The sequence below is a fragment of the Engystomops pustulosus genome, chromosome 8 (assembly GCF_040894005.1).
Source record: "Engystomops pustulosus chromosome 8, aEngPut4.maternal, whole genome shotgun sequence".
NCBI classification, from domain to species: Eukaryota; Metazoa; Chordata; class Amphibia; order Anura; family Leptodactylidae; genus Engystomops; species Engystomops pustulosus.
In genome coordinates this window covers 78,472,064-78,497,183 of record NC_092418.1, presented here as the reverse complement: position 1 = coordinate 78,497,183, position 25,120 = coordinate 78,472,064, and the positions used below count along the sequence as shown (strand labels likewise).

The following is a 25,120-nucleotide window of genomic DNA, read 5'->3' as shown; positions in this document are numbered from 1 at the left end:
GCTCTAGTAACACCCCGCAATGGTCTTCTGACTCATAAGTATAATTTTAACAGTTGAACTTAGAAGGAAGGAGGCCATGGATAACAATTATAAGAAAATTACCACAGTCATGGTGCCTGGATCTATAAGTAAGTGCCCCTGGTTTTGTCATGCTTGATTTTGATGGTAGATGATTGATTTGATGGTAGATGGTTGAAGCCTATATATATGGTAAATAAGAGATCAGTACATATCCATGTAAATATGTTAGACAGACCTGCAGTATTTATGATATGCTAAGACAGAAAATACATTGAATTCATATGACCCGTATAAATCTGTCAAGCATTGATCTTGAAGAAACCAGTTACAGAATACTGTAAAGACACAAGGTGACTCTGCAGTCCTTCAAGGTTGGCGCATCCTACTGTACCTACTAATTATATAAAAATAATTAAAACTAATTATTCACTGATGGCCTGACATTAAGTAGATTCACTTTGCGCCGAGCATGTAAGTAATGGCTTTGCCATTTCTCTGTGAATGTGTGACTAAACTCTACAGTTGTGTGGACATTATTAATGTAGTAATTACAAGACCTTATTTATCTGATATCATCTTAATGCACAGACATCTAAATGATGTTCTTTCAAATGCTAATGCAGGAAACCTCAACCTGACTCTATAAATACAGAATCTGCTGATAATGTGCACATTTTATGCCATGTAAAAGTTATTAAAAATATATAGTGGCCAAGTAACAATTTGCTTTAGTGTCACTTGTAATTATCTACATTGCTGCATCCAGACTTGTTTATTAGGGCTAATTTCCGATTTCATCCTTTTTCCTGTCCATAAAATATTTGCAACAGTTGAAAAACCTCATTAAGAACGCACAAATCTTCTTTAAAAGACATGCATCCAATTTTAGAAATTCTAATTTAAGTGACGTACATAGGATAAAAGATTGAGAAAGAAAAGCCATCTTTATGTAGCCCATAAACCGGACAAGTCTATGGTCTGCCGTGCTTTTATTATTACTTTATTATTACTTTATAGCTGAAATATTCATTTATATTCTATATGCTAATGAGCCATAGGCGCTCAGGCTTACGTCGCCTGAGTGCATCCGGGCTCCAAGGGGCGATAATTTATTCAGGCCCTGTATTTTTTAATTGTAGCTGTTCCAATATCTTTCAGACTGCCAGTGACGTGTCTCAGTAGTCTGTTAATCTCACAGCCGACCTCGGGTCGCATGGAAAGTCTTAGTGTGTGTGCATGAGACTTAAAGACTACCGGGTTAAGTCACCGGCAGTTTGATTGATATCGGGCAAGTTTGTCTACTTTTAAAGCGTGAAGAAATTATCATCCTTCGGAGCCAGGAGGCACTATGGTGACGTAAGCCTGAGCCCGTCCGTATCATTAGCATATAGAATATTAGTGTATAAAGTGATATAAGACGTCTTATAAAAGGGAGAAGATGGCAGACTTGTGAATTATAGGAGTCTGCCATCAGTATATCTGATGGTAGATGTCCTTAAAGCATTAGCCGTTGTACTCCGCTGTAGAGGACACTTTAGCAGATTTCAGAATTTAAAGGGGTATTCCGGGAATATGAACGTCTGATACAAAAAGCCATTATGCTATAAATTTATGAAAATAGCAAAACTAATGACAGTCACAAAATGGAGCTTAAATAGTTTGATTTTATGATTCACTAAATTTTATGGCCTCTCTAAAATATCCAGAGTTATCACAAAGGTGGCCGCCACTGTAAACTACAAGTCCCACAATTGTTTAGTTCTCAGTAACTCCTCCTCCCTCTTATGTTCTGCTCCCAGTGTTGATGTAAATGACTTTCTTGCTCTGTTACCATAGTGATGATGTGTGTTACTGTCATCACTGCACAATACCCCACTGAGATGTCTCAGACTTGTCATACTGGATGCACTGCAACCAACCAACTACAGCTAAACTTGGTGGTGATCACATGACCTGCCCAGGCAGGTACAGAACATGTGATGTGGACATATGACCAGCGGCCATGTTGTAGCACCGCAGGGCATCATACCACCAATCTACATGATAGTTGACCACTTGTGAAGGACCATGCTGGGGCTTGCAATGAAATATATTTCCAGGGATCATGTCAACTTAAATATTGAACTTCAGTAAAGCTACGTGTAATTATTTTGACAGATCTTCTACAGTGATATGTCATTGTAATAATCACAACTACCCTGATAATGTATCCTCCACATTTCCTCATACAGTCATAAATGCCTGCCAGCATATCTTTTTTGTATTGACAAAGACAGAAATTAAACCCTGCTAAGATGGAACCCAAAAAATCCCAGTCTGTAGTGGAAAAATATATATTTTCATTGGGAAACTCTGCTGAATATCCAGATCCTACTTTAAAGCAGGCTGGGGGCAGCCATATCAGACTTCTGGTACACTCACTGTAAAGATAGAGAAGAGCTGCTTGTTCAGTTTCTGTCTCATATACCTTGCGCCTTCCATGTTTCCGCTTTTAGTGGATAAGTGTATTTCACTTTTCCTGCTGTCTAATGTTATGGCTCATTGGTATGGTGCATAGGCATTTTAATACCGCAGTATACAGAGAGTTGTGTAACACAGTATGAATACATATGAAGTGCTGCATCAGCAAATTCCATCCATTTGTCCTGCTGCTGTACTGAAAAAAAAAGCCGATTTATCAGGCCAGTGCTATAACTGTACAAGACTGTACTCCACCTCCTCACTTCAAGGTCATTGCTGATTCTCCGTAGTATATACAAGTGACTGCATCAGGCACAGAGCACGGAGTATAGAAACCCCTGAGAGGCTCTGGGACATAACCGAGCTGGCTCCCATAGGGTTTGGTCTTGTACTGTGCTGAGCCAGTGAAATCATCAAGCAAATGTTTCAGCAAGGAGGAGGCAAACACATCAACACTAAAAGGAATTTGCAGTTGAGTGTTGCAGTGTCCTTGTAGAATTTAGTCTCCTCATTCTCTCCAAAAATAAGAGATCAGGCACTCATACAGGTACAAGTCTGAAGTTACAGGGGGTCTCTTGTACTTTTACTGCATTCTGATTTCCCACAGAAAGATCCCCTGTTCATAATTCTCTTATGAACATTACACACATCACTGGGTTTTAAAGGATATGTGTAACATTTTATATACCCTCTGGCTCTGTTTTCAGGGGAACCCAGCAGCGAAATACCCTGTGACTATTCACAGTGCATCTCTTCTAACAAAAAAAAAGTATTGCATAAACCAGGAAATCCCTTTAAAGAATACTATAACCCTTTAGCACACTTGCAAAAATAGAAATAAAACAAATCTAAATTAGTCTTTAAAAAAAAAACTTTATCATGATGCCAGCTGTGGATACTGTAAATCCAGTATGAGTGTGTGGTGGATGTATTTGCAAGTACACATTAGGGAACATGCAGACAACTCTGTGCTCACATGGACCGAATCCTGGCGCAAGTACAGGCCCGGGAGGTGAAGGGGTGAGCCCTCCTCCCTCCATAGATAGACGAACAACCGGACTTGGTCACGGTGTGGTGACACACTGGGGCAGATTTATCAAGCTGTCTGAAAGTCAGAATATTTCCAGTTGCCCATGGCAACCAATCACAGCTTCCCTTTAAAATATTCATGAGCACTGGTAAAATGAAAGCTAAGCTGTGATTGGTTGCCATTGGCAACTAGAAATATTCTGACTTTCAGACAGCTTGATAAATCTGCCCCACTGTGTATTAGATAGGTAAGGTGTATTGGATTAGAGTAGATTATTATTATTAGGGTGCAGTGACACACCATATTAGACTAGGAGAACTTCACTTCTGCAATAAACTGTCTCTTTCCTTCACTTTATAAAACCACTTTGCATCTTACTTCCAACTTGATTTTCTGAAGATGCCACTTTACAGCTGAAGCTGCTTTAGTGGTTTATTAGCTTAATTTCTGCTGACAGGTTCCCTTTAAACTGCATGTGAGACATCTTCTGGCAAGCCTTACTATTATAACAAATGGGATCAGCATCAGAGGTTTCCCACTAGATTTGGAAGCCTAGGGAGTGTGCATTGTCAGCTGTTTCCATCATCTCATGCTATTCTTGGTGTGAAATATATGAACAGGGTGCCTCATTTCTGTTGCTGTCTTGGGTTGCTTTGACTGTAAGTCTTGCAATCTGCTCCCAACCCATCTCCTGAACTTGTGGGGAAGCGTTAGCTGAGAAATATAGGTTCATAGTGCCCTAGATTCTGCAAGGGTCTAGTAAATCACTTGCTGCTCCTCCCTAGCTACAAAAAAGAATTCAGCAGAGAAACAGATGTGGAGCAATGAGGTTTGGGAGAACATGCTGTACACCATGTCTGCCCCAATGTCTTGCCATCGCATATCAAACAGCTGTGTTGGGTCTCTGTATTGAGGGACCTGCATGGATTGTCATACTTTCTTAACTCCTCTGAGTTGGGAAATTAAAAGTTGAAGCCTAATTAATCCAGCAAAACATATAATTTCTATTTAACTGTTGTTGTTTTTCAGATAAAACTGAAAAATAAAAAAGCAATTAGCATTTGCAGCCGTTTATGGAGAAAAGATGGTGAACATAGAAGGGATTGGAATGTGAGCTCCGACCGATAGCTGTAAAATTAACGATGAGCAGAAATGTCATTTCATTACAAGTGAAATTAGATTTCACAAGTCAATGAGGGGGAAAGACTCCTTTCCTCCCATCTTTCAGTGTTGGAAATGTTGAATGGATTCCAGGCCGCATACCGTCATTTCTTTCATGCCATTTAGTTTGTTTTATCATTTCTCACCAAAGATCATTTACAGACTTGTGTCCTTCGTTGCTAATTGTAATGGCAGCTTGTGCATACCCTTTGATCTGTACATAAACCTTCCCTCTGTAACCAAGCCAAAATCCTGCTGAATATAAATGTATCTGTGATAACAGTCAATGGGTGTATTTAGTTCTGCAAGTTGGGTTCTCTGCTACTGAAGTCTGACTGCACCCATGCTAGAAAGCCTGAAATAGAAAACTAGAGTTCTTGGCTTCCTTAACCCATTATGACTTCTGCACATGCTGCTTATATCTCTGCTTTTTTATGAAGCCATAACTGGACTGTGGAGTATAAGTCCTATACCTGAGCATACCGCAAATCTCATGACACATGCAACAGAGATGCTTTTTAAGATTCGGGTAAAAAAGATGTACACAAGTATCCTGAAAATACAGTCGTATGACCAAAAAAGTCTATCATCTTTAATGAATCTGGCTCTAGACAGGAAAGCAATAAAACCTCAGATGAACCCGCACCACATGACTACACAGTGTATGTCCCCCGATGGAGCAACACGGGTAAGCTGATGTATAGGAAGAGTGTCTCTCACCTCCATCTTAATAATAATAATAATAATAATGATAATTCTTTTTATAGTGCACACAGATTACACAGCGCTGCACAAAGTCAAATTGGTCCCTGTCCCCATGGGGCTCACAATCTAAACAACCTAACAGTATGTTTTGGAGTGTGGTAGGAAACCGAAGTACCCGGAGGAAACCCACGCAAACATGGAGAGAACATACAAACTCTTTGCAGATGTTGACCTGGTTGGGAACCCAGGACCCCAGCGCTGCAAGGCAGAAGTGCGATCTTACTTTTTTTCTCTTCCAAATTACTAAAATTCAACATAGAAAAAACTAAATTCATCATCTTTCCATTTGTTTTCTCTCGCTGTAATATTTCTTACTCTCCATGACCCATCATTTGCTATTATTAGATCCCCACATCATACAGTTTCACAAATCCATTGTTGTGGGGTAAGCTTTGATTGCATCCTGTCCATTACAACAAACATCTGGGTGTTTACTCCATCCCATTGCTACCACCCCTCACAAGACAGAAAAAATGCTGTTGCATGTTCTGGCCACCATCACCCAAACTAGTTGAGTCTCCTCACACTGCCATGTTCTTTAATCTCTGTATTTAAACTGTTCACCAGACCCTCCACTCTGCTGTAATATCTGTATCTACAGTCCTGGAATATAAATGATTTATATAGAATCCTTCTGCTATGAGCAACCCACACAAAGGTCAGCTGGACTGCTACATAACACATTTTTTGTATGGTCAAAATGACAAAAAAATTCCCTACTACCTTTTCAAATCATGGCTAAACACTGAGCACAGTCTGATCCAGGTGACAGCCGTGCTGAGAGGCATGGTCCTGTCCTTTGTCCCCTTAACCCCACTTTCCCTGACGGACCTCAAGCTTCTGATGCATTACTGCCAAAAGGGCTCCACACCAGGCAACAGGGAAAATGGTGAACCCATCATCTTCCACAGCTCGATGCTATGGTGATTGATTGGGCCGGGAAGGGGCTGTAACGCTTGGCGGACGTGAGCCCCACCACCCGAAACGGTAGGCACTCATCCTGGACAACTTCCACTCTTGAGGCCTTCCCTGCTAATACTGAAACCTCTTCATTTTTAGAATGATTTAGAATTGATGATAAACTGGACAGCAAGAGGATGGGCCATTCATTCGACAATGCAATTTCTTCCTGTGACTATTAATAAATTGTCCTGTGTGTGCCATGGTAACAGCAATATACAGTTATATGGTGAGCCCCTAATGCCTAAGGGAACCCCACTCATGGCTCCCTTGAGATATCCTGACATCCGTGTACTGGAATCAATGGGGTGGATTTATCATGTCTAGTGTGTCATTTTTCTCCTCTTTTCACCTCCATACAACTTTTTTGAAAGAGGAGGGGCGGAAGCCAGAGCCTCCTAGTATATCTACACCTGTAATCCCTTTTTTTTTCCCTTAGTCAAAATGGCGGCCGCCACACGGATTGTGAGTGCGCATGCGCCAAGATGACACGGACAGCGTCTGTCCACGTGACCATAACGACTTCCGGTAACGCGGCCTGAACACAACAGGACACCGATACTTCCGGCGCCCAGATCCAGCTGCTCATCATTTGTTGTTCACATTTATGAATGGAAAGCCGAGACTGTGGGCGGTCCGATTGCTGATGGGAGGGTATTTACTTATTTATCTGCACCTATTTTTCACTGATTAACTATTTTCACTGTATAAAACTTCTTGCTGTGTTTGGTGAATCACGTTTTCAATTGTACAAAGTATTCCTTTATGTTTTGTAAATCATGTAAAATAATTGTCACGGTCCAGCCATGGACCAATAAGATGTAAGGTTGGCCCTTATATGTTTGCTTACTGGCCATACACACTATGCTTGATAAAGGCTCTACGTGAGCTGAAACGTTGCACATGGAATAAAGACACCCCATCGTTTTGATCACTATCCTGGAGTACTGCCTGTTTGTGGAATTACACCTGTAATGCAGTGGGGGGAAGGTTGATAAATTCCCTTTAATGTTTTTGAAGCAATAATTTTATGGATGTGATATCCTTTGACTACATATTACAGTGTATAGTATGTGCAATCCATATAATATATTTCTTTCTTAAATCAATAATCATAGATAACTGTAATTTTATTTGTTTTTTAAGAAAAACATTGATTTTCATCTAAAAAAAAGCAATGAGAAAGAACAACACAGATTATATAAAAAGATACTACAAACTTGTAATGAAACAACAGTAGCCCAACACATAATAATCTATAAAAACTAAGAGAACACGCATAAAAAGAATAATAACAATGAACCATAGCCTAATTTACTGAAAAGACATTTATTGAATATTTGCTTTGGATACCCTGGAATCCAGTGTTGTAATGAAGAATATCATACTAAGTGTTTTCTTACTTATGTATAACTGCATATTGTTGTATAATGTCTTTTCTAATAGCTGTATTGCTGTAAAGGGGTTTATATGAACTGAATATTAAAAAATGTAATGCACACATTACTCCTTTTTTTGTGAAAATCAAGTAATTGCTTTGCGTACATGCATTTTAAATGGGTTGTCTATGAAGACACACGCACCATTGACACAGAAGAACTATATACTCCCTTCAATAAACTCCAAGGAGACACCTAAGGCTTGTGCTGTTGCTTCTCGCCCGGCTGACATGGGCGAGTTGAGCGCAGTCTAAATTGAAAAAGACTGGCCCCATAGCCTATTAGGCACCATACCATGAACTTGTCTAATAAAAGGCTATGGGGCTGTGAGTAAGTCACAGTTTGTGTGCATTGTGCGCATTAGGCCTAATTGTGTCGTTATTGTCCTATTATACCAAGGAATTGCTGCTCTGAACACAGAATTAGGGCTTTTTCACATTGGCGTTGCTGCTCAGCTTCCATTGCTTCCGTTTTGTCTCTGCGTCTGCAGAAAGACCTGAAGGTTTAACATTACTTTGAAAACATCACACCTGGTCAGTGAAAAAACAGATGTTTCATCACTTTTATTTGCGGACCCACAGACTTCTATTGCCCTCCGTGATCCGCATCTGTGAAAAAAATAGGACATTTCATAGTTTTTTTTTCCATGGGCAACGGATAACTGAAAATACAAGGCAATGTGAAAACACCCATTGAAAACATGGCTTTGTGAGGCATCTGTTGAAATCACTGAACCACGAATGTGAAAAACCAAGACAACGTGAAAGAGACCTTACCCATTTTTGGGACTCTAGAAGGACACGTCAGCAGCCAATAAACTAGTGTTTGCTAATTCACAAACATCTAAGGGAGTTTTCTCAACTCCCACAACACCATTTGGTCAATGTTTGTTTTGTCTCTAGAGAAAGGGTAGGAGCAGCATACAGCATTGGACGGTGGAATATCTCATGAAATACACTTTGGATAAAAATGCTAAAAATATGTGTCAAATATTGGATTTAAAAAATTTTACATATTTTACATATATTTTTCGGACTATAAGACGCACTGGACCATAAGACGCACATAGGTTTTAGAGGAGGAGAAATATTTTCCCCCAAATAGTATGCTAAAATATTTAATAAAGTAACAGTAAAGTAACTGGGCGGTGCAGTGCAGCCATGTTTCTCTTTGGAGAGGGGCAGGGGCAAGCAGTGGTCACCGCCTCCTCCTCTCCCGGGCACCGTCATCTATCTTTAGATAGAATTATGTTGGCATGTAGTCAGGGGGTCTCAAGAGCTACCAGGGCTGCATAGGTATGAGTATATGTGACAATGGTCACAAGAGCTTACAATCTATGGGGAGGGGACACAGGAGATGACAGTGCTTGTACAATGGTCACAAGAGCTTACAATCTATGAGGAGGAGGAGGACACCTGAGAAAACAGTGCTTGTACAATGGTCACAAGAGCTTACAATCTATAAGAAGGAGGGTACACAGGAGATGACAATGCTTGTACAATGGTCACAGGAGCTTACAATCTATGAGGAGGAGGAGGACACCGGTGATGACAGTGCTTGTACAATGGTCACAAGAGCTTACAATCTATGAGGAGGAGGACACAGGAGATGACAATCCTTGTACAATGGCCACAAGAGCTTACAATCTATGAGGAGGAGGACACAGGAGATGACAATCCTTGTACAATGGCCACAAGAGCTTACAATCTATGAGGAGGAGGACACAGGAGATGACAGTCCTTGTACAATGGCCACAAGAGCTTACAATCTATGAGGAGGAGGACACAGGAGATGACACTCCTTGTACAATGGCCACAAGAGCTTGGTCTGTGGGATAAAGTACCTTTACAAGACAGCAGCCACTACATACCAGGCAACAAGGGGTTAAGAGTGTGAGAGCAGAGACCTGGGGGAAGGGAGCACTTATCACTTATCTGATCCTGTGAGAAGTTACAGGTCAGACACTGCACACAGCTCTGTATAGGTTCCTCTTCTCAAGTTGCCGGCAGCCTTCATGTTCTCTCTTCCCTCTGAGCCTCCCGGGCTACTTACAAGCTGAGCGGGGATTCGCCACAGAGTCCGTGCCTTTCTCCTCCCCCTCTCTCTCCACTGCTGCGCTCCTACTCTGCCACAAAGCTCCTGTATATTGGTGCCCTGTGGACGGCAGAGCGCATGGGTGCTGCCATCCATTCCCTCTAGCAGTGGAGGGCTGAGAGGAGGAGAGGAGCGCAGCGGCACTCAGCACAGCCGCTGTGCTTCATTGTTAAGGGCTGCGCTTACTGCCAGCATTAGCTGGCAGAGCGCAGCCGGGTGACCTCCATTATCTCCTGCAGCTACATCCGGACTATAAGACGCACCACTGTTTTTTCCCCATCTTCTGGGGAAAAAAAAGTGCGTCTTAGGCTACATTCACACTAACGTATGGGGGACGTATATACGGCCGACATATATACGGCCGATATACGTTCCCCATAGGCAGCAATGGGCGGCAGCAGTGTTGAAAAAGGGGATATTTGACACGTATATTATTTAGTTTTTTGATCCAATGTGTATTTCACTAGATATTCCACCATCCAGACCTTTTTGTTGCAACCTCTTTACATAATGCATGTATACCTTCTGTAGAACTATAGCTACTGGACATTTTGAAACCATGTTCAGGTTTGCAAAGGGGTCCAAGAAACTTATTCTTGTCAATTGCCTATGCGCATATTTGAGAAACTCACACCATGCGCTTGTGGGATTTTCGTACCAAACCTCTAATCACTGGACTTGCGTGTGCTATTCAGTCCAGTGATTAGATATTCGGTCCTGAAAATCCAACTAGCGCAGAGAGCAAGTTTCGCATTTTATTGTAATACTAGATATAGATCTTGCGGTAAGGCCAGATATTGGGAGCGTATAATTGGTCTCTTCACTCTAGTACTATTACTTATTAGACATTGGGGCACATTTACTTACCCGGCCCATTCGCGATCCAGCGGCGCGTTCTCTGCACAGGATTCGGGTCCGGCTGGGATTTAAGATGGTAGTTCCTCCGCCGTCCACCAGGTGGCGCTGCAGCGCCGAAAATAATCTTAACGCCCCGGAATGCACCATCCCATAGAAGGTGAAGGTGAGCGCTCCCCAAGCGACACATTTTCGGTTTTTAAATGCGGCGGTTTTTCCGAATACGTCGGGTTTTCGTTCGGCCACGCCCCCCCCCCCCGATTTCTGTCGCGCGCATGCCGGCCCCGATGCGCCACAATCCGATCGCGTGCGCCAAAAACCCGGGGCAATTCATGTACAAGCGGCGCAAATCGGAAATATTCGGGTAACACGTCGGGAAAACGCGAATCGGGCCCTTAGTAAATGACCCCCATTGTGTTTTGTTTTGTTTTGATCACATCAGTAAATTGCCTTGTTGCTTTGGAGCTGGATTTTCTCTGTTCAATAATGATGTGGGTCTAAAGTTAGCTGGAGTATGAGGAGGTTACCTGGCTAAGAAAGAGAGACATAAAATCTCACGATTCATGTGATTTTTTCCTTTAATTATTTGATCCTTAAGAGATGAAATACAGTATATGATGCATTATACCATATATACTCGAGTATAAGTTAACCTGAGTATAAGCCGAGGCTCCTAATTTTAACACAAAAAACTTGAAAAACCTATTGCCTCGCGTATAAGCCACGGGTGAGAAATGCATTGGTCACAGCCTCCAGCCAGTATAAAGCTGACCAGTCCATATCCCTCAGTATATAGCCTGCTAGCCCCTGCCCCCCAGTATATAGCCTGCCAGCCCCTGCAGGCCCCAGTATATAGCCTGCCAGCTCCTGTACCCCCCACTATATAGCCTGCCAGCCCCAACCCCCCCAGTATATAGCCTGTCAGCCCCTGCCCCCCAGGTATATAGTCTGCCAGCCCCTCCAGTATATAGCCTACAAGCCCTGCCTCCCAGTATATAGCCTGCCAGCCCATGTCCCCACGGAATATAGCCTGCCAGTCCCTGTAGTACACAGCAATCCCTGGCAGTATATAGCCAGCCCATCTCCCCAGTATTTACCCAGCCAGCCCCTGCAGTACATAGCCAGCCAGCCCCTGCAGTATATAGCCAGCCAGCCCCTGCAGTACATAGCCAGCCTATCCCCCCAGTTTATACAATTAACACTGTATTCACCTTTACGACGACGCCCACAGGTCCTCTTCTCGCTTCGGATGCTCTGGTGCCTCTTTGGGTCGTTTGGCTCCTCTTCAGGTCATTCGGAGGCACCGGATCATCCCAAGCAAGAAGAGGCCCTGCCAGGGGCATCGGATAGGTGAAAACAGTGTTCATTTTTTTTATAGACTTAAGTATAAAGTATACAATTTTTGTGCTGAAAAACTCTGCTTATACTCAAGTCTATACTGTATATATCATTTTTATAAAGATTCATTTGTTAGACCTAGTGACTGTACATTTTTGTAATTGTGTATTTATAGCAGAGATTTTAGGTATGGTAATACAAAAAAATATATAATATTTAACAAATACTTCTAAAATTTTGAAGGATTTAGAATTTTATTTTTACAGGGTTTTTCATTTAGCTTCCCTTTTATTAGCTAGTAGCTTTGAGACCTTGTTTCCTTGCCAAAAACGTATCACTGTGGATTTACATAGGTATAATTCCTATTTGTTTTGTATTAATAGGTATAATTGGTGTTGCATATTTTCAGCTTATTGTTTGAGTCTGTAGTTTTGCTTTCTGGCTTCTAGGTCTTTTATCTTGTTAAATGAATCATTTATATCTTTTTTTTTTTGTTAGTTTTCTTTTCAATCACTGCTAATTTGAGAAAATAGCCTCTGAGGATTGCCTTGTGAGCGCACTATAGAGATGTGCTGGACGTTTCATGAGTGTCCTTGATTTGGAAGTAATTGTCTGTTATTTTGTGTGGTTCTAGATATTTAGGTTTATTTAGCATCTAATTATTTAGTCTCCATGGAGAAAAGAAGGCAAGATTAAAGTTTTATGAAATGAAGATAGAAACTAAGCTTTGTACATAACATTCTTAGTTGGGTTTACTGGTATCAGTCTTTTAAAATGACAGTTGTCCTTCCAAAAAGTACTCAATGTCTGAATGCATTTTTGATGGTTGGAAAGTATTATCAAGTTGATTAACCAAGAAAATTATCCATTGCATACAGGTTTTATTTTAATATTAGGCAAAATCAAATTTAAAGTCTATGGTTTTCTATGATATGTTTGTTAAATGGTTTTAAAACTACCACATAAACAATAAGCAAACCCAACTTATTTTGTTTAAAATCGACTTTCACTTTTTCATATTTCATTTGTTGCTTGTATGGAGCACATATACTATATACATATATAGTGGAAGGCTTGTTGATTATACTTCGATGATAAATCTGCCTCATGTTATACTTAGAACGGTTTGTTATACTTAGAACGAATGTGGTCAACAAGATCAAAAATATTGTATTCACTATATAAAATTACACAATAAATGGAAGGTTCAGCTTACAGACTCTATAAGTTTCTCGTGATAACTGACACAGCCTATACCAGGACATGGAACTAGCAATACTTCACACCTTTATATATATATGAGCTTTGCCTTCAGCCATCTTTAAACCAACTGCATTTCCTTTGTTGGAAAAAAAGGTACAAGAAGGAGATGCAAGGATTTTTCTTGCTGGAGCTTAGTAGTGATCCTAGTAATCTTCAAATTTAAGCTCGTCCTTTCAAGGACAGTGGATGTGAATCAATAATGTACATCTATATTGTAAAGGCTGAGAATCCCAGGTGAGAAGTAGATTTTGTAGGTATTATGGTTAGAAGCGCAGTCTGCAGGGGTATAACTTGAAGAGGATGTGCAACCTTTAACCCAAGCAGTCTCTCCTCACATGAAGAGACTTCCTTAGTTCTGTGATTATATATTATAGATAGGGGGCCAGGTAAAGATTTTGCTTTGGACCCACACGGCTTCAAGTTACACTCCCTGGTTATTAGGGTAAAGTTATGTGCAGTAAAAAATTATTGCAGAAATGTCAGTAACTCTGGTTTCCTTCCACACCCCAATAGTGGTAGGTTGATTAGATTGTGAGCCTCATGGGGACAGGGATTGACCTGGCAAGTTCTGTGCAGCGCTGCGTAATCTGTGAGCACTATATAAATAAAGGAATTATTATTATTAATATATGTGCCACATCAGGATATACAATCAGAAGGGAACAGTAGAAGAACATTAGGGCACAATGGGGCTTCAGATGAATTCTACACCAGGTCGTTCCTGGCATAGAATACATAGAATGCTTAGAATGCTGCTATTGCCGGTGCCAGGAGCTAAAGTAAATGTGCCAGGCAGAGTGTTCCCAGTCCCATGCACTCCACATCCACTTGTACTAGCCTACAAGCCCGATATAACCATGTTTCTGGTGACATTTAAAAGCTGAAGATCTCAGCTTCAAAACAGAGAAGTTTGCCCTGTGTGCTGTTAAAGTACAGAGCTTCTTTTTGTATGGCCTCTTTGTCTTTTTCATGGTCACAAGAATGTGATACTAGTGGCATGCATGTAACATCTTGGCCACAGGATTGTCTAGAGATAATAAATTAAACTTCTAGAATATAGTGAGAGATTTTAGTAATATTATTTTGCACATTAATGTAACTTAAGCAACATGGAAGGCTGCTTTGACCTGTTAAGCTGTAGAAATGCAAATTCTAGGGATGCAAGGTCATTGCTGCCTGATATTCATCTGCCCTGACTTCAGAAAAGCAGTTTTCATTATGCAGATTTAATTTACAATTTAGACTCTCTCCAGTAAAAAGCTAAATAACATTCAGCGAATCTGACTTAAAATGTGGCGCGCTTACTGCCGAAGACTCTGCTTGTTATTTCCAGACAGTGATTGCACGTTCATGTAGAGAATTTAATATGAATTTACATAAACACCCTCAGGAAGTATTTATGGCATAAGGTACATTTGGATTCTATGTCACAGACAGTCTAGTTTACAAATGAGCCTTTTCAAGCGCGTGTATTCCTGTTTTTTCCTGTAGAAGCATTTCAGCGCAATTATTCTAAATAATACTGATTTCACAGCATCATTCTGGAGGCCGATGCAGGGAAATTGAAATCTTGTACTTTAAATATGTAAACACGCGCTAAAAGCAACAAAACTGTAAGAGAGGTGTTGTACGTACAGAATGGTGGACCCACTGCAATCACTGAAATTGTAAAGGGCAAAATGTAAGTGACACATTTGTACCCGTTTGATGAATTTCCTGCAGAAATATTTAGAGCATTATATTTTGTTATTGAAAAAATCTTGACTTTTTGAAATAATTGAAAAATGTTCCAAAAACACATTGGCCCCAATTTACTTAACTGCTTTAACAAGTATTTATGCAGTGTCCGAGATACATTTGTGTTGCAGCTGCACTATACCCGACGTGACCCAAAATTCTGCAATTAAATGGGTGTTCTGCTGTTCAGTTGGACCATGCACTACATTCAACAAAGTCCAGGAGCAATGCAGGGGGCGCTAGATTAATGAAGAACAGGCACCACAAATCATGAGTCTGGCGCCCTCTGCAAGCTACATAGGCATATAGCACATAGTGCAGTTTGCACTGTTTTTAGTCAATGTGGGCCATTCAGAGTAAGATATTAATGGATAGTGTGGACTGTACGCATGCAAGACTGACCTACAACCTCCACCTCCATAGATGTCTGATTTTGTAATATTCCTTTAATATATGTTAAAATCAAGTAAAATTATGTGTGTTCCATTGGTTCTAACTGAAAAAATGATGATAAGCCTCCTATTTAGAAGAGCCTATTATACATAATAAAAAGAGAGATTTGACACAACTGTCTACAACCTTGGGGTTTTCCCATGAAAGAAAGTTCCTAAATTTTAATCCCCTAGTCATGTTTACATGATAAAGATCATTTTTGATGATTTGCAATTTTACTCAGTTTTATTGCTGTTTTAGCTCTTATAACTAGGTGATGGTCATTGTAAAATTGCAGAGCATGGGCATGGACTCTCTAAGCAGACGCATTATGATCCCTCTAGTGTTGTGAGATGCTCTGTGCTGAAAATGTGTCTAGATTATTAGGGTACAGGTTTATCTACACTTTCATTTAACACTCTAATGATATCTAGGGCGGCACGGTGGCTGAGTGAGTAGCACTTCTGCCTTGCAGCACTGGAGTCCTGGGTTCAAATCCCACCCAGGTCAACTTCTACAAAGAGTTTGTATGTTCTCTCCGTGTTTGTGTTGGTTTCCTCCAGGTACTCCGGTTTCCTCCCACACTCCAAAACATACTGTTAGGTTGTTTAGATTGTGAGCCCCATGGGGACAGGGACCAATTTGTCATGCTTTGTGCAGCGCTGCGTAATCTGTGTGCGCTATATAAATAAAGAATTATTATTATTATTATATCTGACACCTAGAAAAAGAGAAATGAAACAGATCAGAGTCATGAGATGGATATAAGAGACAATAACACACTAAGTTCTGCTCATCTAATCGATAAAATACAGTCAGCACTGCTATGTCACCCCTTCCCCTGGGATCTGGAGCTTATCTTGTTTGGAGAGCTGCTGCTGCTGCTTGCTGCTGTGTCCTCTCCACACTGCTAAAAGCACAGCTGAACCAGGAAGTGCCTGTGTCTGTAGTGCTATCTGCCTCCTACCCCTCCCCCTTCTCTTGCAATGCAAAGGAAGCATTAAATTGGAGAATCTGTTATTTTGTTATCCTGAGTATATTTAAGAATCTTGTCTTTATGGGAATACCCCTTTAACCGGTTTCTTTAAACCCTAATAGGGTTTTTTCATGTACAATAACTCACCTTTCTAGTAATTTCTTTAAGTGCTAAATTTTATAATATTAACTACAAATCTCACTAAGACCTTGTATTGATAAACTATTTACAAACAAAATAGGCATTTAGAAAACTGCTTATGCAAAAATTCATGAGTCAAATGCCTCCACTGATGTGGAAGTAGCAATAAAAGATATTTGGAGAATACCAAAAAATGAACTATACTGGTAATGAATATGTAAAAACATAAGAGGAGAGACTTTCTAGAAATAGGGTAATAAAATAATACAAGGATAAATAAAATAAAATAAAGAAGGGTAGGCTGCTTATGCACGGCAGTAGGTCCCTAGTTGGCATTTGTACATTTTTGGAGAAGCCTACTAAAGGGACCCTGCCGCAAGATCTTAAACCCATTAAACAACTACAATTCCCTCTTTTATGTAAAATCTCAGACATTTACCTATAAAAAAAGCTCCTCAGATTTAGAGGGTACAGGGGCATCCAGACCGGGGGGGAGAGGGGGAACAGTAGTTTAATGGGGAAAAATCTAAGTACATAAGAGACTTTAATTTACTTTTGCATTTATAAGAGAACAAAGTTATAAAATATCCCTATCACCCATTGTAAAAAGCAGCTGTCCCTGTATTGAGACATTCAATGAACTGGAGATGAGGGAAGGAAACCTATGATGTACCGGAACCACAAGTTCAGGATGTATGGAAAGATGGAAACGAATCTAGTGTAAAAGCAATATTCTTTATTGTAAAACATTTTAGTTCCCTGCTGGCGTCTTCTAGAAATGAAGAACAATTTCCTATGGATAAACTAAAAATCCCACACAAATAAAGTATCCTGAAAATCATTACTGCAATAAGGAAATTGAAAGCAATTGAAGGGATTTTCCATCATTGGGTTCCTTTGGGATTTATGTTTTTCTGTTCTATAAGAATCTACAAACTGATTACGATAAGACAGACTTTTGATACAGGACAATTTTATCGATGTATTTTTTAATTAAAGTTAGAAACCCATAAAGACTCTCCTAATGAAGATGTGAACAAGTTAGGGGGGGGGGGGGGACTTATGTGATGGATTCTCTAAAGACACAGCAACGGTCAGATGAACATACAGGGGGAGAGTTATCAATACTTCTACGTCAGTTTTCTCCCCCATAGTCTCTTCACAACACCAGTATAAAAAGTACAGTCCTTTTTTGGTACTATAAGATGCAACCCAGGAAAAAAGGAAAAATCTATTTAATTCCAATTAACCACTTCACGACTGCCTTATGGCTATATACGTCCTATTTGCACATGCCTCATGGAGAGGACGTTTATAAGCGTTATGACAGTGGCCAGCTTCAAATGGCTCCTGAGCCCTGGCACCTAGAACACAATTGTGTCATATTGAACTAAGAATCTCCCGAACCAGAGATATCCACCCCTAAAGTTGTACTAAAAGAATTTGATTATTATGTACAGCTTTCTATTTCCGATTGTAACTTTAAGACTAAACAACATCTCCAGTTCTGTTAAGCCATACAATCCCTATATCATATTAAAGGGGAGCCTGTCCTGCTTAATATGACATCAGAATTTTGTTTCTAGGTGCAAGGCTTCAGAAGATATAGGCAGGTGATGTTTGCCCACCTTTAGCCTGTCAGTTAAAGGCAGAATGCAGAAGAAGTTGCAGGAAAGACTTTCACTTTGCAGAAGTACATGCACCCTCGGCATCTGTAGCTGAACCTGGGAAAAGGTGATGAAATAATGCTGTAGATATTTATAGCATATTTTGGTTAAAGTTACTATTTTAATCAGAAATATGGCAAAAAAGTTTATTATATGTATGTTTATTATAAGTTTTTATATGTAATAAATAAAACTATCCAATCAAGTTAAAGTCTCACATTTTATGAAAACACAATGTAAAAATTGTTATGATATGTAAAGCGATCTCAGCCAGCTCCATAGAGATTAATGGAGCAGAACGGTCATGCACGTCCGTCTGCTTCATTACTCCGATGGAGCAACGAGGGGTCCGATGGTCCCCTCATTTTCACGATCTGGGGGGGGGGGGTGGTCTTAGCACTGAGACCCCCACTGATCAGCAAGTTAGGCCTTATCCCGTGGATAGGGCTTAACTTTAGTCCCATGGAAAAACCCTTTAATCTGTAGATGTGTAGATTAGAATGAGTATTGAATGATCCTTGAATCAAGAAACCATTTGTCTCATCTATTAGTCTCATATAATGTATGTAATGTATGTGTGTGGCGTAAGTGTGCCCTATGTCCTTCTGTTCATTCTTATAAAACACGTCTGGCAGTGACACAATAAGATTTGTAATGTCCATTGTCTTAAAACGCAGAAAGATTTCTGAAAGGAGAATATTTCATTTCTGTTACTCAAAATTTTGTGTCCCCGGCCACGTCCTATGGAGCTTTCAAAGAACTGGCAAGGTCATAAGTGGAGAGCTCCTTCACACATGATATTTGACCTGCAGGTAGTTTCCACTTCTTCATTCCTTCTGTACACCAGGATTTCTAGTGTCTTCATAAAATTATATTTATGCTAAGGGAATTGAGTTCTCACACTGCAGTAAAGGTTTATCACACTCTGGAGGAATCGCATACAGGCTGTGCCATAACAATTAGCTGGAGCTGGAAAACATACCTTAAAGGCCTGTGCTAGCTATAAACATGGATATAATTAATGTAAAGTTTTAAAACTTTTTAAGGAGTTTTAGTACTTGAAAAAGTTCAATTTACACAGTATACCACAACTGAACTTACATAGGGACTTTAGGATCCCCAATTTTGTGAGCGGTCAGAGCCCAACAATCTTATTTTGTTAACAGGGGAAAAAACTCTCCTTGAAGATGCGGTTAGACCAATAGGAGCTGAGCAGATTTTATACCAGCTTGTGGGAATATAATCAATTACATTTAGAAACGTATAATTTTTGCTATTTTATGTCAAAAAGTAAAGATAGCTGGTTTGAAGGATAGAAAGAGATATAAATAAATGAATGATGGTCTATACAGAACCTTTTCCACAAAAATGTATAACGATAGCAGATAGGACACTATGTACAAACTGTTCAGTTCCTCCTGCTCTGTAACATGCTGCCTGCAGTTAGGACACTTTGTAAAATCTGCTCAGCTCTTCCTTATCTAAAACATACTGCCTACAGATGGGACACTATGTACAGTTTGTTCAACTCTTCCTCATCTATAACCTAGAATCTTTTCCACAAAAATGTATAATGATAACATGTTGCCTGCAGGTAGGACACTATGTACATTCTGTTCAGTAGCTCCTGCTCTATAACATGCTGCTTGCAAATAGGACACTATGTAAAATCTCCTCAGCTCCTGCTGCTCTATAACATACTGGTACATATGGGACATTATATAAAATCTGTACAATCTTCTCGGCTTTCCCTGCTCTATAACATGCTGCCTGCAGATAGGACACTGTGTACAATCTGCTCAGCTCCTCCTGCTCTATAACATACAGGTACATTTAGGACACTATGTACAATCTGCATGCTTTCCCTGCTCTGTAACATGCAGCCTGCAAAGAGGACACTACACTATGTACAAACTGTTCAGCTCTTTATGCTCTATAACAACATGCTGGTGCATTTATGACATAATGTACAATCTGCACTATAACTCACTAATTCTAATAGAACACCCACACAAAGAAATGACAATATAATCCTTTATTACAAGGAGGAGGAGGAGTCTGTAGGCTACTCTGCACAATGGCTCACCAGTGTGACATGGAGAGAGCGGGGCCTTCTTCTGTTGGGGCTGGTGTGCCCCTACCTGGTTGATCTGGCAATGCAGGACATGTGGGATGCAGATGGCTACATTGGCAGGTATGATTGCTTCCACACTAGGGTTAGGGGTGAGAGATTCACCAGGGAAAAAACAGAGCGTCAGATCATGGCTACCACATGGCTAATATTAATGCTGAGTGCTATAGTGGTATAAAAACTTTAATATTATATAAGAATAAAATAACTAATAGCATGCTGCTAGCTACTCTTGACAACACAAGAAGAGAGAGAGCATGATCGTTTTCCCATGCGCGGTATGGTATGGTGGGACATGTGTGTGCGTACCATACCACGGCTGGGCACCAAAGGGGTCTATGGGGACATATATCTGCTCACAAATGTGCGGCCTCACGTCCTCACATTGGCAGTGTAAATGGAAAAAAAAAACACTACTGCCTCTCATAGAGATACTTATTTAGCCTGTTCAGTGTGTGTCCACGGAGGCTTTACTGTCAGCTTGATCTTTGAAAATAATGTTCATAGCATACGTACCCAAGGAGAGCAGAAAGGGTTAACGCTTACAGCTGTGTAAGAATACAGGACAGTAAAGAAAGCCATTTGCAAGATGGTAGATTTCTCATAGCTCTTAAAGCACCACTCTTTTTGAAATATCCAATGTGCTTGAAGGAGAGTCCTGATTCCAGATTGATTTGCATTTTTTATTATTCCATCTATATTTCCATAGATATCATTAGATTCAGATTCCAATGTATGTTCAGCTTTAGTCCATATCTACTTCATGTAGTAAGCTGTAATATCATAACAATTCGGGGTTATTGGAAAATGTCATTTTAGATGGGTTTTTTTTGTTGCTATGGAAATATTTAATTGCTGTGCGTTTTACATTTCTTTATTTCAAGTACTGTTTACTTTTCCTCTCTGGAAATTTTCAAGTAAAATATTGTATTTTATATTTTGATCTTTATGTGAAATATTTTCAATAAAGATATGACAGTTGCCATTATTTATCTAGTTCTAAAACATTTTATCCCATTACGCCCACAAGACAAATATTTTAGGATTGTTTAGATGATTTGTGATATGGGGTTTTGTTATAGTGGGTAGTTAATGGCTAATACTAAAATTATTAGGTGATTGGATTGATAATAGATAGATACTTGGGTTCAGTAGACAGATATATTCTGACTACGAGGTTAGGAAGAACTTGTAGCACTGCAGAGTTTAGTATTTTTGAATTAAAGTTTTAATTTTTATATGATTTTGACGTTTATACAGTTTATTTGCACCTCTTAGACTGACATTTTAGTTATATTAATTGTGTGGTGTTAATATTTTATTGTTTATTGCAATCAAGATTTTAAGCAATTTCATCCTCTTTTACAGAAAAGCCTTGCTTTTAGGTTCCTTTCATTTTTTCAATCTTTAGCTTATTTAACTTGTTTTTCTACTGTTTTAAAGGGAATCTGTCATCAGGTATTGACATATCCACCTGATACAACATCCAGAAATTAAACATGTTTTCTACAAAAAGACCCCTACACTGCACATACACCAAGTTGTACTCCACTGCTCAGTGCTAGATTTGAACTACCTCACTAGAAAAGGGGGGAGAGGTCGGAGATGTGAGGAAGAATTCAGAGGATGACTCCATGACTTGGACATTCTGTGAATCACCTCCATGACTTGGTTCTTTGTTGGCAATAAGCCAGGTACATTTCCAAATGTTTCCACTAAACAGTGCATAGGATTTTTGGTTTGCTTTTCTGGCTGTTGTAAGTTATAGGAATCTGTCATCAGGTTAATAGGCCAACACTTGATGACAGGTTCTCTTTAAGTTTTTGTCAAAAAGTTTTTATTCAGATAATGAACGGATATTTGGCAAATTCAAGGATGGAGGAATCGCACAAGCGTAGAAATGAGTTGGTGCTTGTGTAGGATTCTCAGTACAGCCTAACTCCTCACTGGCTGCCCGTTGACTTTAGACGTCATTGGGCGCAGGTCCAGAGTCTGCAGCAACATTTTTAGACATTGCTGCAGTTTTTCTACTGCTCCCGCACTGGCTGAGAGACCCGGAGACCGAAGGGAGATGTGGTTTATTACCGCTTCTCCCTTCTCCACTCCTCACAGATGCAGAGAGGAGCAGAGCCGGCACATGACCACACTGGGTCTAAAGGGCTTAATCAGAGCTGCTGGGTCTTATGAGACCCAGTCCAGCCTGGATCAATATCTGCAGTCACAGGTGGTCGTTTCCCTCTGTAACTGGTTCTCCAGCTGCCCCCCCCCCCCCGATATCTGTTGCATGAAAGGCATCGCAATTGCGCCACAATCTGATCACATGCGACACAATCACCAGTTAAATACCTGTAACAGTGGCGCAAATCATGAAAATGTCTAAAATCCCATGAAAGTGCGATCCGCTGACCCTTTGTAAATAAGCCCCATTGTATATCAAAACTACTGAAACTAAATAAGGAATTCATTAATAATGTTTATTTCGAGTTACCGTATATTCCGGCGTATAAGACGACCTGGTGTATAAGACGACCCCCCTACTTTCCTCTTTAAAATATAGAGTTTAAGATATATTCGCCGTATAAGACTACCCCTTTTCCAACGCATACAAAACACTGGTAAAAATTAAAAAAAAAAACAGATTTAAATTTAACATGGTCCTTTTTTTAATTTAAATTCTTATGACATTCAGGTATATAGCAGGAAAACTGTCGCTCATAAACATAAGGCATACAACAACAACATTACCATCGTCCATTTTACTGTAAATGTTACCATACTGTAACTTAAATTTTTATTTTATTAAATATTCCATGCCATGTACTCAGAAGCGGGAAAAAAAAATCCAAATGCAATGAAAATGGTGAAAAAACCCATTTGCGCCATTTTCTTGTGGGTTTGGATATTACGTCTTTCACTGAGCTCCCCAAATGACATGTCTACTTTATTCTTTGGGTTGGTACGATTACGTGGATACCAAATTTATAAAGGTTTTATAATGTTTTCATACATTTACAAAAATAATAACCTCCTGTTCAAAAATTATTTTTTTGATTTTGCCAACGTCTGGCGCTAATAACTTTTTTATACTTTGGTGTACGGAGCTGTGGGTGGTGTAATTTTTTGCGAAATTAGATAATATTTTCAATGATATCATTTTTAGGACTGTACGACCTTTTGATCACTTTTTATAGATTTTTTTTATATTTTTCAAAATGGCAAAAAAGTGCCATTTTCGAATTTGGGCGCTATTTTCCGTTACGGGGGTTAAACGCATTGAAAAACCGTTATCATATTTTGATAGATTGGGCATTTTCGGACGCATCGATACCTAATGTGTTTATGATTTTTACTGTTTATTTATATTTATGTCAGTTCTAGGGAAAGGGGGGTGATTTGAAATTTTAGGGTTTTTTATTATAATTTTTTTTTTTTTTTTTAATTTATACTATTTTTCAGACTCCCTAGGGTACTTTAACCCTAGGTTGTCTGATCGATCCTACCATATACTGCCATACTACAGTATGGCAGTATATGGGGATTTTCCTCATTCATTACAATGTGCTATCAGCACATTGTGATGAAGGGGTTAAAACGGAATAGCCTCGGGTCTTCGGAAGACCCGAGGCTACCATGGAGTCGGATCGCCGCCCCCGGGGAGCGGCGATCCCAGGTAAGATGGCGGCGCCCATGCGCCGCTATCTATTTGAGGCAGCCGGCAGCTTGCCGGCAGCGCATGCTGTGAAAACACCCGCGATCGGTGCTAGCACCGATCGCGGGTGTTACCGGTAAGCCTTTGCTGCAATATGCAGCAAAGACTTACCGGCTATGGAGAGGGCTCAGCGTGTGAGCCTTCTCCATGCACCGGGACCCGACCGCTGCCGTGAATACACGGCTGTCGGTCGGGATTACCGGCGTATAAGACGACCCCAGAGAAGACAGAAGATTTTTCTATCTTCAAAAGTCGTATTATACGCCGCAATATACGGTAATTTGAAAATGAAAAAAGAAATATGTACTATAAATTTCAAAAAAAGCCTTTCACTTGTAACCCCCAATAAAACTAAAAATGAAAAAAAAATCTGTAAAATTTTATTACGTTTTATCTAGCTCTATGTGTCGTGAAAATAAAAACTGCATAAAATGCTAAGGTAGCACACATAAAAAAGTTTATGGCCCTTAAACCACCGCATACGAAACTTCGCTAAAATTGTCGGTCACTAGAGCCAGAGAGGTTAAAGGGGTGTTCCCATTTCAGCAACTTAATTTTATTGTATTTATGATAAAAAGATTTTTCCAATATACTTTCTGTACCAATTCCTCACAGTTTTCTAATTTTCTGCTTGCTGTTCTTCTATAGAAAGCTTCTAAGTCTACATCCAGTGGACAGAAATGGTCACACAGGTGCACGGCTCGTTATAACACAGAGAGTAATCAGAGCTGTCTGATATAAGGAGCAGTGCTTCTGCTTGACCATGGTCAAATTTCTTTCCACTGGATGTAGACTTAGAAGCTTTCTATAGAAGGACAGCAAGCAGAGATCTAGAAAACTGTGAGGAATTGATACAGAAAGCATATTGGAAAATTGTATAACTTTTTATAATACTAACAGTAACATTAATTTACTGTAATGGGAACACCCCTTTATTAGTA

General features: G+C 39.9%; 1 protein-coding gene across 3 annotated transcripts in view; it reads right to left on the bottom strand.

Annotated features, from left to right (window-relative positions):
- VWC2L (von Willebrand factor C domain containing 2 like) overlaps nt 1-25,120 on the bottom strand; it is a 125,432-nt gene that overhangs the window by 19,341 nt on the left and 80,971 nt on the right. Inside the window, exon 4 of one of the 3 annotated variants that reach the window (XR_011849423.1) lies at nt 8,367-8,444. The exons of 1 other annotated variant lie outside the window; for it this stretch is intronic. The gene's annotated coding sequence lies outside the window, so the exon portion shown is untranslated. Of the gene's footprint in view, nt 1-8,366; nt 8,445-18,300; nt 18,397-25,120 lie in introns of all 3 variants that reach the window. One more of the 3 variants, XR_011849422.1, reaches the window with a different exon arrangement.